The following is a 16,494-nucleotide window of genomic DNA, read 5'->3' as shown; positions in this document are numbered from 1 at the left end:
TTCAGAACTCAAGAAAAAATAAAGAAAAAAAAAAAAAAAAAACCAGAAAGGGGGTAACATTTTTAAGCACTTACTATTAAACAGTTTTTTCAAATGGATTATAAATAATAAACAACCTTGAGACAGAGGTGATGGTTTGTCTAGAAGCCTGGATATAAATGATATATTCTGTTCCCCAAATTCCATGCTCTTTCTACTACTGACAGAATATTGAACTCTCCAATTCTTAGTGAGAAGAAACCCAAGAGTACTAATGACGTCTTGGAAGAAAATAGCATTGTCCTATTTTTTTCTTAAAGGAAAATAGGTCAAAATGAAGCTTCTATGATCACTGAATTGTAACTGCTTAAAAATTTTTGAGAACAGTATGGAGAGGCACAAACTGAACTAGGTTTAATGAGACTAAAGTGACCATGTAAATCTCCTTTGCCATAAATAGTGTATCTGATCTGGGAAAGGGGCATTACTCTCTTCTCCCTGTGGTTCTTTCATGCTGCAGCTGCTATGGCAACATGGTGGGTGAGGCTGAGAAGGCAAGGCTTTTTGGAACGTTAACAAAATCAATAGATATTATAGAAGCGTTGGCAAGAGTTTCTTAAGCACAGTTGCTAGAATAGGTACCTGGGGAAGGAAGATGTAGACCACGTCAGAGGCAAAGTCTTTGGAGACTGAGAGAAGAAACAAACTTTGCACCTTAGTCAGTGTCTACTTTGTAATTTAGCCTCTGGGTAGTTTTGAAAGAAAGAAGAAAGAGAAAATAGAATGTCAGAGCAGTTGAATTTAATTAATATGAGAACATAACTTTCCTTTCCTTGACCACACTCTTCCCTCTCAGAAAAGATTTCTCTAGATCTGAGAATCAAGAGACCTGGATCCTACAGCTCTCTGTAGACAATGAATAAATTCCTTTAATTCTCTGTAGCTCTTATTTTCATTATTTAATAAATGGCCTCAACTGTATTGTCTCTATTCAGTTATACATTTCTCTGATTCTGTGATTCCTATTTTCTATTAGAAAGTTTTACTCCACAGAGAACAATGCAGACTCCTAGCACAGTATGTAGTATATAGCTAGTATTCAATGAAAAGGAGTCAGATGAATGAATGAATGACTTTTTTGGGTCTGATTTAATCACGATTTGTGAGTTTCCCATTTGCAGGTCTACTATAGTACACTGCATTAGATTCAAGATAATTATTGATTAGATGATTCCTGATTTTAAACTACTTATGTATAGTTTCCATAAATGTCTCTAGGAATGAATAACATAATGGACTTATCTGTATACACTAACTTGACCATATAGGCCCTTAGTCTATCATGACCCTCAATTCTACCACTAGGTATATATATCTAACAGAATGCATGCCCATCTGCCTCAAAAGACAGGTATAAGAATGTTCATAGCAGATTATTCATAGTAGTTCTAACCCAAAGCCCATCAACAGTTGAATAAACAAATTGTGACATAGTCATGTAATATAATATGACAGCAATGAAATGAACAAATTACATTTATAAACAAAAACATGAACATCACAAACATCGTTCTGAATGAAAGAATACAAAGGAGTTCATGCTGCATAATTCTACTTATATGTAATTCAGAAACAAGCACAACTAAATCTAGCCTTTATAAATGCATGTTTACAAGGAATATATATGGCAAAGGGATTGCCATAAACGGGGCTAACCTTTAGGGGAGGGGTAGGTGGTTCTAAGGCACAGGTCTGCCAGGGCCATCTGAGCTCCTAGCAACATTTTATCTTATGTTTGTGCAGAGTAACAGAGGAGCTTGCTGTTTCTATATCTTTCTGTGGTGTATATGAGATTTCACAGTAATTTTTTTCTTTTTGTTTTTAAGAAGTATATGTAAAATTCCAGGCCCCTAGTAGGCGCTGAATACATGGCGGTTACCTAATAAGCATTCCACCTTTCTTCTTCTCCTGATTCACTCTGCAAAGCTAATCTTAAAAAGTAATGAATAATCTTATTGTAAGTGCACAACCCAGACATCCATTCCCAGAAGAAAAGTTGCCCAGGGCATGAGCAGATTGCAAAGGCAAAAGGTGTTCATTCCTGCCTCATCTGATTGCCTCTTACACTCGCACCCGAGTTGTCATACCGGTGACTGTGTTCCAGAGCCAATGAGCACTCCAATGCTTCATAATTACTGAAACACATGTGCTAAGTCACTTTTTGCTAAGCCATGATGAGAATTCTCAGTGTTCAATTGCCCTCAAAATTTCTCATCTCTTCCCTGGGGTGAGGTGCTTTGGTTTAGCAGCTGCACATGGGGATTGCATTTAAATCATTTAAGGTTTAGAGTTCAATATCTCCTAAAAGCAGCCTCTTCTTCTAGCATTCCTCTTCAGGTACACCTAGATTTTTTTTCTACTTTAAAGTGAGGAATATCTTTTAAAGAGGAGGAAACTTTCAGAAATACATTAACTCTTTGAATGCACAGGTATATTTCATAATGCTGTCTGCTTGCATCTTTCCAGTCACTCACTTCTTGGTAGTAGTTTTTGAAGTCATTAGCCATCCATTTCAAATGTTAGCATCAAAAGCATTAACAGAGTGAATCAGGTGTGTGGGTAGGTAACGTTCAAAAGAAGTAGTGGAGGAGAGTACACAAAAAAGTCAAGGCCAATTTTACTTTTAGGTAACATGGTCTCTATGATATACAAACAGGGCCAGGCGCAGTGGGTCATGCCTGTAATTCTAGCACTTTGGGAGGCCGAGGCAGGTGGATCACCTGAGGTTAGGAGTTTAAGACCAGCCTGGCCAACATGGAGAAATACTGTCTCTACTAAAAATACAAAAATTAACCCGGTGTGGTGGTGGATGCCTGAAATCCTAGCTACTGGAAAGGCTGAGGCTGGAGAATCACTTGAACCTGGGAGGCAGAGGTTGCATCGAGCCAAGATCATGCCACCATACTCCAGCCTGGGCAACAGAAGGAGACTCCATTTCCAAAAAAAGCCAAACAGAACCTCTCCCTGAATTCTCCCAACTGAATTGCTTATTTGGTTGGTTAAAGTTTTCATGAAACAATTAGAATTATGCCTTAGGATGTAAATTTTCTCAGAATCCCATCACATTGACAAACTTATGCTATGATACAGATGACAGATGTCAGAGCCTTTTCTGAAAGCAAGTTTTTTCAGAGAAGTAAAAAAGAGCAGCCAATGGTATTTTGGCTGATACAAAAAGGAAATATTTTGGATGCCCCAGACAAATTTCACCATTTAATGGCTGGGCCAAGGCTTATCTCTATTATTGTTAATTTTAGAACTTCTCATTACCCCAGCTGTGTTGGATGTAAAAGAGGTCAATTTTAGTTAGCTCAAAATTAAAGCAGGAATTTGGGACAATGGAAGAAGGCTTGGAACAACAGCGACAATCAGATTGAATCAGGTTCAGCCTCTTATGCTTAAATAGCTTTATTTTCAGAAAATATTTGATAGAGGTGAAAGAATAAGCTCCATCTGTATTTTTCAATGATAGAAGTGAAGGACTTTTCAATGCAATATATTTGGATAAATATCCTGTCAAGCACCTACTGTGGGCCAGATACAAACTGCTATTTTATAGGGACTTCTAGAATGGGTGGATGAGTCTGAGGCACTGCCCTGCATCATTAATCACTGTGAATTGAGTACATGGGGGCTGTGAGATTGTGCAGTACTAGACACCACAGGCCTGTGGGGAGTTTGGATGAAGATTGTCAGAAAACATAGAGGAGGCTGGACTCTCCCCAAAGTGAATCTGCAGGCCTAGCTCCCAGTTTAGACAGAGAGCTCATTCATCCATGGTGACGCTGCTGGGTGTGATTTGCCAGTCACTGAGATGCCCTTGTTTTTTTTTTTCCTTCTTGCAGAACCATCTGCAGTTGGTGAAAAATAACCCACTACAGCTAGTGAACATTTCCCACCTTTTATCCTCTGGCTTCATAGGGCTGTGACAGACGGTGCCCCAGCAGGAACTATGCAGCTCAACTGCCAAAGGTGAGTGCCAGCCATCGCGATGGTCCTGACTTCAGATCTGGGGTTCGGACTCTGATCTAACTCTCCTTGCTCAACCTGAGGAACTACACACAGTTAGAACTTGGCAATAAAAGCTGTTGACTGAAGGACTGGAGGATCTTTTCTAACATTATGAATCTGAAAGGAGCACGAGGGTTTGTCCTTCTAAGTTAACCTTTGTATTTTAGGTAGAGGGAATCTAAAGTGCAGAAATTTAAGGTCCAGATCCCTGGTCAGTCAGTGCTATTTCCATTCTGGATGCATCTTTCACTTTTGTATGTCATGTGTTTTGTTGGGTATCTACGTACTATGAAGAGGCAAAAGGTATCTACTTTCTGGAAACTTTCTGTGTCATGTAAGAAAGTTTAGTTTTATGTAATACATATGTTAGTGACTATCATTGACCTTGGGCTCGTTTCCTAGGCTTCTTTAGATATATATACTGATATACGCTGTTTATTTCTGACCAGACTACCTTGCCCCAGAGTGAGTACCAGAAACCACATGGAGTGTTGAAAAGGATAGGGTTTTAGGGCCTAAAATACCTAAAATGGAATTCCAATTTCCCATCTGCCAGTTATAGGATCTGTAACTGTCTTTCAAAAAGAAAACTGTTTTAACTTTTATAAAGTTCAACTTACCACTGTTTTAGCAGTCTTTTGTGTCTTGTGTAAGATATTTTTGCGTAACCAGGTTGAGGTTTCTTTTTTTTTCTTAAGGATATCTAATTGTTCCAGTGTCATTTATTGAATAGACTATCTTATTATATTCAATCACCTCAGTGCCTTTGTTGAAAATCAATTTAGCATGAATGTGTGGGTTTATTTGTGGATTCTTAGCTTAGATGAATGTCACACTGCCATGATTACTATAGCTTTAAGTAACGAAGGCAAATCAAGCTAATACTTCAGTCTTACTCTTGAGTTCATGATTGTTTTTGGCTGTCCTAGGTTATTTTCTCTCTTCATGTAAATTATAAAATAACTTACCAGTTTAGTCAACAAAGCCTCTTAAAATCATACTAGAATTACATGGAACCTATATCCAATTTGTGGAAAATTACCATCTTACTAATATGAGTCTTCTGAACCATGAGCATGGTATATCTTTCCATTTATTTAGGTCTTTAATTTTAATTTGCAGTGTTTTATAGTTTTCAGTGCTCAGTTCTTAGAAATCTTGTGTTACATTTACTTTTTTTTTTTTTTTTTTTTTGGCTGCTGCTATTGCAATACTTTTTCTTTTCTTTTCTTTTTTTTTTTTTTTTTTTTAATGAAGTCTCACTCTGCCCAGGTTGGAGTACAGTGGTATAATCTCGGCTCACTGCAACCTCTGTCTCCTGGGTTCAAGCAATTCTTCCATCTCAGCCTCCCGAGTAGCTGGGACTACAGGCATATGTACCACACCATGGTAATTTTTGTATTTTTCAGTCGAAATGGGGTTTCATCATGTTGGCCAGGCTGGTCTCGAACTCCTGACCTCAAGTGATCCACCTGCCTTGGCCTCCCAAAGTTCTGAGATTACATGCATGAGCTACTGTGCTTGGCCTAATAGTTATGTTTTTAAAGATTATTTTTAAATTTCTAATTTCTAATATGTAAAACCTAAGTTGATTTTGCTGTTAGATCTTGTATGCTGAGATATTATTTAAATCACTTATTCGTTCTAGTAGATATTTCTGTAGCTTTTTAAAGGGTTTTCTATAAACACAATTATGTCCTCTATAAACAGTGTGATTCCATTTTTCCAATCTTTATTGTTTTTATTAATTTTTTCTGGCCTTACTGAGTTGGCTAGTGCTTTCAGTACAATCAATGTTAAGGTGAAATGGGGAGAACATGCATCCATGATGCTTTCCTGATCCTGGCTAAAAATTATTGAACCTGCCACAGCTGAGAATGATATTAGCTGCAGATTTTCATAGTATCTTTTAATAAGTTGGGAAACTTACCTCTTATTCTTAATTTTCAGACACTTATTACTCATGTGAAATACTATTTCTACATTCATTGAAAGGATCATGAAAACTTTCAATCACAAATTTATGCACATTCTCAAAATAACAGGCCAATGCTCCCTTCTCAAAAGTGTCATGGCAATGAAAGACCAAGGAACTGTACTGGACTGGAAGGAACTAAGGAGGCATGGCAGCAAAATGCATGTGGGACCCTGGGGGGGTCTCCAACCACAGAAGGGACATTAGGGGTAAATGGGTGGCGCTCCACTGGGGTCTGCAGAGTAGCGAGTTAATGTGTGTTGGTGTCAGTGTACTGTGGTTACATGCAATGTTAACATTAGGAGAAGCTGGGTGATGTTGTATCAGAACTCTCTGTACTAGTTTTGCAGCTGAGATTATTTAAAAAAAAATTAAAAACAAAAAGACGACCAGGGTTGAACATCTCACGACCTCTTGTTGAATACCTGTACTGATGAGGAACTCACCACTGACCACACTAAGCATCAGCTTGTACCTCCTGGGCCCCTCAAACCTCACCAAACCCGGATATTCTAAGATGGAGCTTGAGTTAATTGTTCAGCAGCATCTTCTTCATAGTCTGTCCACAGGAGCACCTGTGGCACTCACAGCTCTGATAGAGGCTTGTTGATTGGGTGAACTCCCTGTCCCAGCCTGGCCCTAGTCCCTAGCCTTTGGAGCCCCTTGAGAGAAAAGTATGGTGCTAAACATAATAATGACTTCTGAAAATGTCTGTGCCTGGTCCCTAGAGCCTGTGATAGGCACCTCCCACAGCAACAGGGATGTGCAATGTGAATGATTAAGGATCCCGAGATGCAGAGATAAGCATTTAATTGCACATGTTCTTGTAAGAAGGAGGCATGGCTCAGAGTCAGAGAGAATTTGGAGGTGCTGTGCTGCAAGCTTTGGAAGATAGGGGAAGCAGGCAGGAGCCAAGGAGTGTGGGTGGGCCCTAAGAGCTGAAAAAGGCAAGGAAATGTATTTGCCCCTGGAGACTCCAGAAGCAATTAGCCTTGGTGACATCTTCATTTGAGTCTAGTGAGACTCTGACCTCCAGAACCCTATGCAGACTGTCAGAAAATAGTGAGGAACACTTCCAAAATTCCTTTATCTGGCTAGTATTACCCAGATCCCTAAATAAGAAAACATTATAAGAATTATAAAGCTATAAATCAATACCCATTATGAACATGACTGCAAAAATTCTAACCAAAGTTAACAAATCAAATCCAACAGTATAAAAATAGATAAAATGCATCGTGACCAAGTGAGACTTATCACAGGAATGACTAAGTTGGTGTAACATCTAAACTTCAATGTAATTCAACATGTAAAGAACATAAAGGGACATGGATGAACCTGGAGACCATCATTCTCAGCAAACTGACACAAGAACAGAAAATGAAACACGGCATGTTCTCACTCATAGGTGGGTGTTGAACAATGAGAACACATGGACACAAGGAGGGGAGCACTACACACTGGGGTCTGTTGGGGGGAATAGGGGAGGGACAGCAGGGGATGGGGAGTTGGGGAGAGATAGCATGGGGAGAAATGCCATATATAGGTGAAGGGGAGGAAGGCAGCAAATCACACTGCCATGTGTGTACCTATGCAACTATCTTGCATGCTCTTCACATGTACCCCCAAACCTAAAATGCAATTAAAAAAATAAACCACCACAACAACAATAAAGAACTGTGTCTTTCTAAATGGTTTTGAGGATAAATAAAACAATTTACTCAAAAAAAAAGAACATAAAGAAGAAAACTATATAATCCTTTTTTTAAGTGGCTTAAATTAACACAAATTTATTATTTTATGGTTCTGGTTTTATTTTTATTTTTTAAATATGTGACAGAATCCAACAGCAGAGCTACTTGGTCCTAGAGTTTTCTTTGTGGGAAGATTTTAAAATTATAAATTTATTCTTTAATTGATATAAGGTATTCAAGGATTTTTGTGTTTTCTTTGGTTGAATTAGGTACTTTATGATCTTAAGGAATTTATTTCATCTAAAATGTTAATGTATTACAATAAAGTTGTTTATAGTATTTCATTATTGTACTTTGATTGTAGGATCTGTATTGATGTACTCTCTTTCAATGTTGATATTTTGACATGTGTTTCTCTTTTCTTTCCTTTGTTTCTTCTTTTTTTTTTTTTTTGAGACAGAGTCTTGCTCTGCCACCCAGGCTGGAGTGCAGTGGAGCAAGCTTGGCTCACTGCAACCTCCACCTCCTACCTCCACCTGCCTCAGCCTCCTGAGTATCTGAGATTACAGATGTGTGCCACTACACCCAGTTGATTTTTGTATTTTTTAGGAGAGACAGGGTTCATCATGTTGGCCAGGCTGGTTTTGAATTCCTAACCCTTCAAGTGATCTGCCCACCTTGACCTTCCAATGTGCTATGATTACAGGCATGAGCCACTGTGACACTTTTCTTTATTAGCATAGACAAGTGATTTTTAATTTTACTTATATTCAAAATAACTATCTTTGGTTTTAATTATAGTATATTGTTTTTTCACTTTCCATTTCATTGATTTCTTCCTTTATTGTTTTCTTCTTTTCATTTAGTTTAGGTTCATTTATCTCTTTCTCTAGTTTTTAAGATGGTAATTCAAATAATTATCTCATCTTTACTTCTAGCATAGACATTTACATGTATAAATATCTCTCTAAATACTGCTTTACCTACTTTTGTAAATTTTAATATATTTTTATTGTCATTTAGTTTACATGATGTTATAATTTCTCTTGGGTTGTCTTCTTTAACCCACCTATCATTTGAAAGTATGTTCTCTAATTGTCAAATACTTGTATTTCTCCTAGTTATATTATTGCTATTGATTTCCAGTTTAGTCTCATTGAGGTTAAGAAACAAATTTTGTGTGATTTGAATATCATTAAATGTATTGAGACTTTTTTTTCTATGAGTTCAATTTGTTTTTATTGTACTTTGGGCTCTGCGGTACATGATCATCCTGCATCCTGCAGGATTGTTGCTTAGGTACATACATGCCATGGTGGTTTGCTGTCTCCATCCCCCACCCCAAGGAGACTTCTTTTATGGCACATTATATGATATATCCTGGGAAAAGCACCTTAGTTACTTGAAAAAAATGAGTATTTTGCTGTTGGGTATAGTTCTTTTTCTCCTTCCCTCCCTTCCTTCCTCCCTCCCTCCCTTCCTCCCTCCCTCCCTCCCTCCCTCCCTCCCTTCCTTCCTTCCTTCCCTCCCTCCCTCCTTCCCTCTCTCCCTCCCTCTCTTCTTTTATATCTATCTACTTATCTCTATCAATATCTCTATCTCTATCTCCATCTCTCCATCTCTATCTCTCTACCTCCATCTCTCCATCTCTCTCTATCTCTCTCTCTCTCTCTAGTCATCTGTCATCCTCTATCATCATTTGTCTATCTATTGAGTTAATGTGGTAGCTAATGTTGAGATAAAATATATTATTGCTATATTTCTGTCTAGTTGTTTTATCAAGTGAGAGGAAGGTCTTTAAATAGCTAATGATGACTGTGAGTTTGTCTGTTTCTCCCTTAAATACTGTAATATTTTTGTTTTATATATTTTAAAGCTCTTCTAATTAGTACTTACATATTTATGATTATCCTGTCTTTTATGATAAACTGACCCTTTTATTTTTATGAGTTATGCTTTTACTCCCAGAACACTTTTCAAATAATAGATGTATTGATATATAATTCACATATCATAAATTTTTCTCTTTTGAAGTGCAGAGCTCAATGAGTTTTAGTATATTCACAGAGTTTATATCCATCAATAGTATCTAATTTTAAAATACTCTGTTACTCTCTTTAAATAAATTCTGTTATCTATTAGCAGTAATTCTTCATTATTCCCTCTCTCAAGCACTCGGAAACCACTCATTTACTCTCTGTCTTTTTAGATGTGCCTTATAATGTAATCGTTACATTATATGGTCTTCTGTGTCAGGGTTTTTTTCCTCTGATAATTTTTGTCTTTGTATATATTTTATCTGGTAAAAACAGTCACTCTACCCTTTCTATGTTTACTGTTTGTATGTCTTTTTCTCTTTATTCACTATCAGTCTGTTCATTATGTTAAAAATACATTTCTTATAGATAGCATATAATTGTTTTTATCTGTTAAAATTTATATGACCATTTTTTGCCTTTGAATTGGTGTGCTTAGCTCATTTTTACTTTAAGGTAACTATCACTATGTTTGAATTTTATTTCCACTGTTTGATACTATTTGTCTTTGCTTTTGGTCCTCACTTCTTCTTTTTTTGAAATACTTATAAAAATTTGAATTTATTTTACAATTCTTAAAAATTTTCTATAAAAATTTGGCTGTATTTTTCTGCAACATTAAAAAATGCTTGTCTTTGGGATTGTAATTTTTTTAACTTTTTATATTTTACTTACAATTAATATTGTAATACTTCTATAAAATATTTTAAAATTTCAATGCTATACTTGTATATTCTCTTTCCCCAAATTTTGGGGTACTTTTATGTGGTAGGCAGAACTATAGGCTCCCAAATATCCCCATGTCCGAATTTCCAGAGTCAATAATATGTTCCCTTCTATGGCAAAACATATTTTGCAAATATATTTGAGATGGGGAGATTATCCTTGATTATATGGGTGGACCAAATCTAAACATATATGTCTCTAAAGGAAGAGAGTTTTTGTTAGCTAGGTCACAGAGATGAAATGAAAAAAAGAGAAAAGATTGAAAGAGGGATTTGACCTCCTATTTGTTTGAAGATAAAGTAAGAGGTTCATAAGACAAGGAATAAGAGTGGCCCCTAGAAATTAAGAATTCCCTTAGCTGACAGCCAGAAGGAAATAGAGACGTCAGACCTACACATACAAGAGACTACATTCTGCCAATAACCCAAATGAGTAAGGAAGCAGAATCTTCCCTAGAGCTTTAAGAGAAAAACACATATTGCCTCCTTGATTTTACCTTGATGAGATTCACGTCAGATATTCTGACCTAGAGAACTGTAATGTAATAAATTTGTGCTATTTATTTAATCCATTAAGTTTTGGTAACTTATCATGGCAGCAATATAAAATTAATGCATATCATAATATGAATTTCACCTAAATACATTTATAAAGACAATATGATAATATAATTTTAGTTATAAGAGGTTATATGGTTTAAGAGAAATAAATCAAAGAGAAAAAATGTCTTTGGCATTTACCCAGAGATCTAACATTTTCAGTGTTCTTTCTTCTGCTCTGAGGATCTAAGTTTTCATCCTATATCATATGACTTTAGCCTGAATAACTTCCTTTAGCATTTATTTTAGTGTGGTACTGTTGACAGCACATGCTCTTAATTTGTTATATCAAAAATGTCTTTATTTTTCTGTCATTCTTGACAAATATTTTTACTAGTTAGAAAATTCTAGTTGGCAAGATTTTGCTTATTTGCTTGGTTCAGCTCTTTAAAGATGTGTTCCAGTCTTTTAATGGCCTTCATGGTTTTCATGAGAAGTCCCTAACGTAATTTCTATTGCTGTACATTTAAGTTCATGTAGTTTTTCTTCTGTAATATTTATTTCTCTGTTAAGTCCATTCAGCGATTTTCAAATTTCAATGGTGTATTTTTTCAGTTCTCACCTTTCCATTTGGTTTTTCTTTATATGTTCTATTTTTTTGTTGGATATTTATATATTTAAAAATGTATTGTACACTTATTTTACTTTGTTTTATTTAGAAAATTTAAATACTTAATTACATTAACTGTTATCATAGTACTGAAATATGATGTGATTGTATTCTTAGCATTAATATAGTTAACTCAGCAGTTGGTGGTTCTAGCATTGTGTTCATTTAGGGAGTAAGCAAGGTCAATGGTCTTGAGAACATTTTCAATTTTATTGGTTCTTTAGACAGCAGGTAATTTTGGATTATATCCTAGACATTGTGAATATAAAGTTGTGAATATTCAGGATTCTATTTTTTTTCCAACTAGTATTGTTCTTCTTCCTCCTCCTTTTCCTTCTCCTTCTTTGCAGGCATTCAAAAAGAATCTGGACACAAAGGGAAACCCTGGCTTTTTGGGTGGTAGCTTTGCTTTCAGCTCAGAATTACGTGAGTTGAAATTGTGCTTTCGCTGAAATTCTGCTCTGAGTTTGTTCAGAATATTTATGGTCCAGTCCTCAATCAGAGATTTGGGTTATCACAAATGGGCAATCCCCCTTCTCTCTTTTCTTTCTGAGATTTCACTGCTGTTTTCAACAACCATGTTTCACTCTGCTTCAGTTGTCTGGTTACCTAGGCAACAAAGACTATATTTTTTTTCAATCAGCAGCTCATTGTACCAACTGTACTTTCCTAAGCTAAAAGCCATAAAGATGGGAACTTATTTGTAAATCACCCCGTTTTCTTCCTCTGAGTATGTACTCTTGCCAGAATTTGTCTGTTTTAAACTTCCAGTACCTTGACGCAATTGCTTTTTGTATTGTTTCCAGATTTTATAGTTATTTGTGTAGGAGAAAAATCTGATAAGTTCTTAGACTATGATTTCTGTAAGCTGGCTAGTCATAGGTTTTTGACTAACTCATTTATAGTTTATATTAGAGATTTTAAATATTAGCAAAGATTAATATTTTAATTTGGAGCTCATTCATTAAATATTTTTAAACTCCTATTATGCTGCAGCTATGCTGCTTGAATTTGTGTGTACAGTTGTGAAGACTTTGACCCAGGTCTCTTCTCTGATGAAAATCAAAAGCTAGTAGAGAAGACAGATATTAAAAGCAATTAAAATAAAGTATGGTGATTATTATCATAAGACAAAATAAATAATAGAATGCTGTAAACTAACTCTACAGATGATTATAAAGCGTTTCCTGAAAAAAAAATAAGATTTAAGCTGAAACCTGAAGAAATCATAGCTTGGCATCAGATAAATGGAATTCAATTTACATATTTAGAAAGTAAATTTGGGAATTGCTAGGAGAATTAGTTCAAGTAAATGATAAGGTGGAAGGCAAGAGTAGAAACAGAAAAATGGGACATAAGACAAATAGCCAGGAGAAGTTAATGTCCTGGAAGAGAATGATGATGGTGGGAATGGGGAGAGAATTGACATTTAATTGAAATATCTAGAAGGCAGAATTAATAAGATCTTGTGTTTAGTTTAATAACATCAGATAGAGAGCATTAGGAAAACCTAGATTTTTGGTCTGAGTCCCTGCAAGGGTGGTAGTGGTACCTTTTATTGAGATGGGGCATCTTAGAGAGGGAATAAATTGAGATGTAAGATTACTAATTCAATTTCAGGCTTTTAAATTTTAGGTACTCATGTTACATCCAAATTGAAATATTCAACATGCAATTAGGTATGCATAAGAGAGTTTTTAGCTGAAAACATCATCCTTGTGAATTTATAATAAGGAGAGAATTTCCACTCCACAGAAGAAAAATATTAAAGGAACACTTTCAGCTTTTCCTCCTCACTGACTCCTCTTTTGAGGGAAGTTATTGACTTATCTTACTGATAAATCTGCTACAAGGAGCTTAGCATGCTTGGCTCTGGGTCTACTCTTGGCAGAGCTCACATCTTCAGGACACAGGAGTAGATTTCCATTTGGGCTAGATGCCAGTGGCTAGAGCTTATTTTAGTCACCTATGAGTAGAGGAATAATCATGCCCAATTTTGGAGACATTCAAGGAACCCAACCTAGCTACAGAACTAAAGTTATGCTCTCTGAATAGTTTTGTCAATAAATCAGGCACTTTGACAGGGATTTGCCCATTTCTTCTCTCTTATTTCTTAGTTGGTTCTAAACTCTACAGTGAAAGATACAGTGGCATTTACTGCCTCTCCCTAATTCAAAAAATGTATAACAATATTATGTATATGCATAAATATGTATTATATATATGTAAATAATAAAAATATATGTGTTCAAGCCCTCATTCAAAGGCTTAATACCTGAGTGATGGGATGATCTGTGGAGCAAACCACCAGGGGACATATTTACCTGTATAACAAACCTCCCCATCCTGCACATGTACCCCAGAACTTAAAATAAACGTTGGAAATTCAAAAAAAGTTTTTGATATAGTTTACATATTGGTATGCAGGTGTCAACATTTCTATTCTGTTGTGTAATTGAGCCTAGAGTTAAGCATACATGTTAGGCCACTATATATATACATGTGTGTGTGTGTGTGTGTGTGTGTGTGTGTGTGTGTATATGTGTGTGTATATATACACACACATATATATATATATATACATATATATGTATATATGTACGTTTGAGACAGGGTCTTGCTCGTTGTCCAGGCTGGAGTGCAATGGCACAATCACAGCTCACTGCAACCTGGACCTCCTGGGTGCAAGTGTTCCTCCCACCTTAGCCTCTGAGTAGCTGGAACTATGGGTACATGCCACTATGCCTGCCTAATTAAAAAATTTTTTTTGTAGGGACTAGATCTCCCTATATTGCCCAGGCTGGTCTTGAACTCCTGGGTTCAAGCAATCCTCCCACCTCATATATAGACTTTTTTCATTTTAAAGAGTATACTTACTGTCTGTATGATTTGAAAGATAGACATTAGGACTTTCAGATTTTGTTCTACCTCTTGTTTTTATTTTATTTTATTTTTTAAATTTTAAAAATTAAAAAAATTATTTTTTTCAATACATAGTATTTGTATATACTTATCGGTGAGTTAACTAAAACTGAGGTTAGGGGATATTTTCCCATGTTCATGCCCATAGTGAATTATTATCAGTGGACTTGAGTTAGTTGATTGTGGCTTTTTTAAAACTGTTTTTTTTTTCTTCAGTGCTTCACACCATAGTGACTCTAAAAAAAAATGTGAACAGTGAATCTTTGCTCTTTGCAAATGTTTTTTGGGTAAAGTGATTGGCTATCCCCTAGCAGAGAAGTCAGTTTGAATGTTCTTCCACTGAATGAGCTGACTAGAGAATTTGAAGAAAATAATTTCATCTGTTTGTGGAATCACAGGAAACTTTAAGGGTGTGGCTGTGAAGCATACATGATAGGTTATCACTGTGTAATGTTCGCCAGGTCCATCTAACAGTTCTTCTTCCCTCCGCCTTAGAGCACTACCCACATTTGAATATCTCAGGAGGGTAATCTGAATTTGAGGAGAAGGCCATGGAGATGGTAGATCTGTTTTCCCAGTACCACAGGATATTCATAGTTGAAGAGAATTTCCTCTAGGATTAAGTGTAAGAGTAACTTGTTAGAGTATGTTATGGCTTTTATACAATTTACTACACTATCTTTATTGAATGGAAAGTATGTTAAAGTGGAAAAGAATATATACTTTATAGTCAAATAGTTCTGCCACTACATATGTGATGGTGGTCAAGATATTTGAATGCCCTGAGCTTTAGTTTTCTCTTTTATAAAATGGAGACATTGCTTTCCATACTGTCTCACACTAGTCAGAATGGCTGTTATTAAAAAGTCAAAAAATAACATATGCTGTGAGGCTGTGGAGAAAAAGGAACATTTGGACACTGTTGGTGGAAGTCTAAATTAGTCCAATCATTGTGGAAGACAGTGTGGTGATTCCTCAAAGACCTATAGACAGAAATACCATTTGACCCAGCAGTCCCATTACTGTGTATATACCCAAAGGAATACAAATTGTTCTATTACAAGGACACATGCACACATATGTTCACTGAAACACTATTCACAACAGCAAAGACATGGAATAAACCTAAATGTCCATCAGTGATAGACTGGATAAAGAAAATGTGGGACATACACACCATGGAATACTAAGCAGCTGTAAAAAAGAATGAGATCATATCCTCTGCAGAGACATGGATGGAACTGGAGGCCATCACCCTAACAAACTAACACAGGAACAGAAAACCAAATATCACACGTTCTCACTTACAGGTGGGAGCAAAATGATGAGAACATATGGACACATGGTTAGGGGGAAACACACGCTGGGGTTGTTGGAGGCTGGGGGTGGGAGAAGGAGGAGAATCAGGAAGAAAATAGCTAGTAGATGCTGGGCTTAATACCTCAGTGATGGGATGATCTGTGGAGCAAACCACCAGGTTTGAATAACAAACCTCCCCATCCTGCACATGTACCCCAGAACTTAAAATAAATGTTGGAAATTTAAAAAAATTTTTGATACAGTTTACATATTGGTATGCAGGTGTCAACATTTCTATTCTGTTGTGGATATTCAAGCTCAGCTTTTATACTTCACTGCTTGATAGTCATACCTGCTAAATTTCTCATTGAATATCCCTGTAGGGTAATTCACCATGACACACTCAGGAGAGAATTACAAACTCATAAGACTGTTTGGTTACATGAAATAGTGATTTGTGGAAGCCATCAAGAATTGACATGGTAGGAAAGCTGCATATTTCTGGGGTTTAGAGCAGGGTGTCTGAATCCAGTTTTGATGCTGCCTTTATGATTTACTGTCTTTGACCTTGCACACATTATTT

At 36.2% G+C, this 16,494-nt stretch overlaps 1 long non-coding RNA gene across 7 annotated transcripts in view; it reads left to right on the top strand.

Annotated features, from left to right (window-relative positions):
- The window catches only part of LOC103790014 (uncharacterized), a 350,259-nt gene that overhangs the window by 81,411 nt on the left and 252,354 nt on the right, over window positions 1-16,494 (top strand). For 6 of the 7 annotated variants that reach the window (XR_004742148.3, XR_013525839.1, XR_013525841.1 and 3 more), the window contains exon 1: window positions 3,881-4,011. This is a non-coding gene — a long non-coding RNA (uncharacterized LOC103790014). Of the gene's footprint in view, window positions 1-3,880; window positions 4,012-16,494 lie in introns of those variants that run through there. The other variant, XR_004742150.3, reaches the window with a different exon arrangement.

This window comes from Callithrix jacchus, chromosome 1 (assembly GCF_049354715.1).
Source record: "Callithrix jacchus isolate 240 chromosome 1, calJac240_pri, whole genome shotgun sequence".
Classification (NCBI taxonomy): domain Eukaryota; kingdom Metazoa; phylum Chordata; class Mammalia; order Primates; family Cebidae; genus Callithrix; species Callithrix jacchus.
Note: the sequence above shows the minus strand (reverse complement) of the source record. Positions and strands in the feature narration are given on the sequence as shown.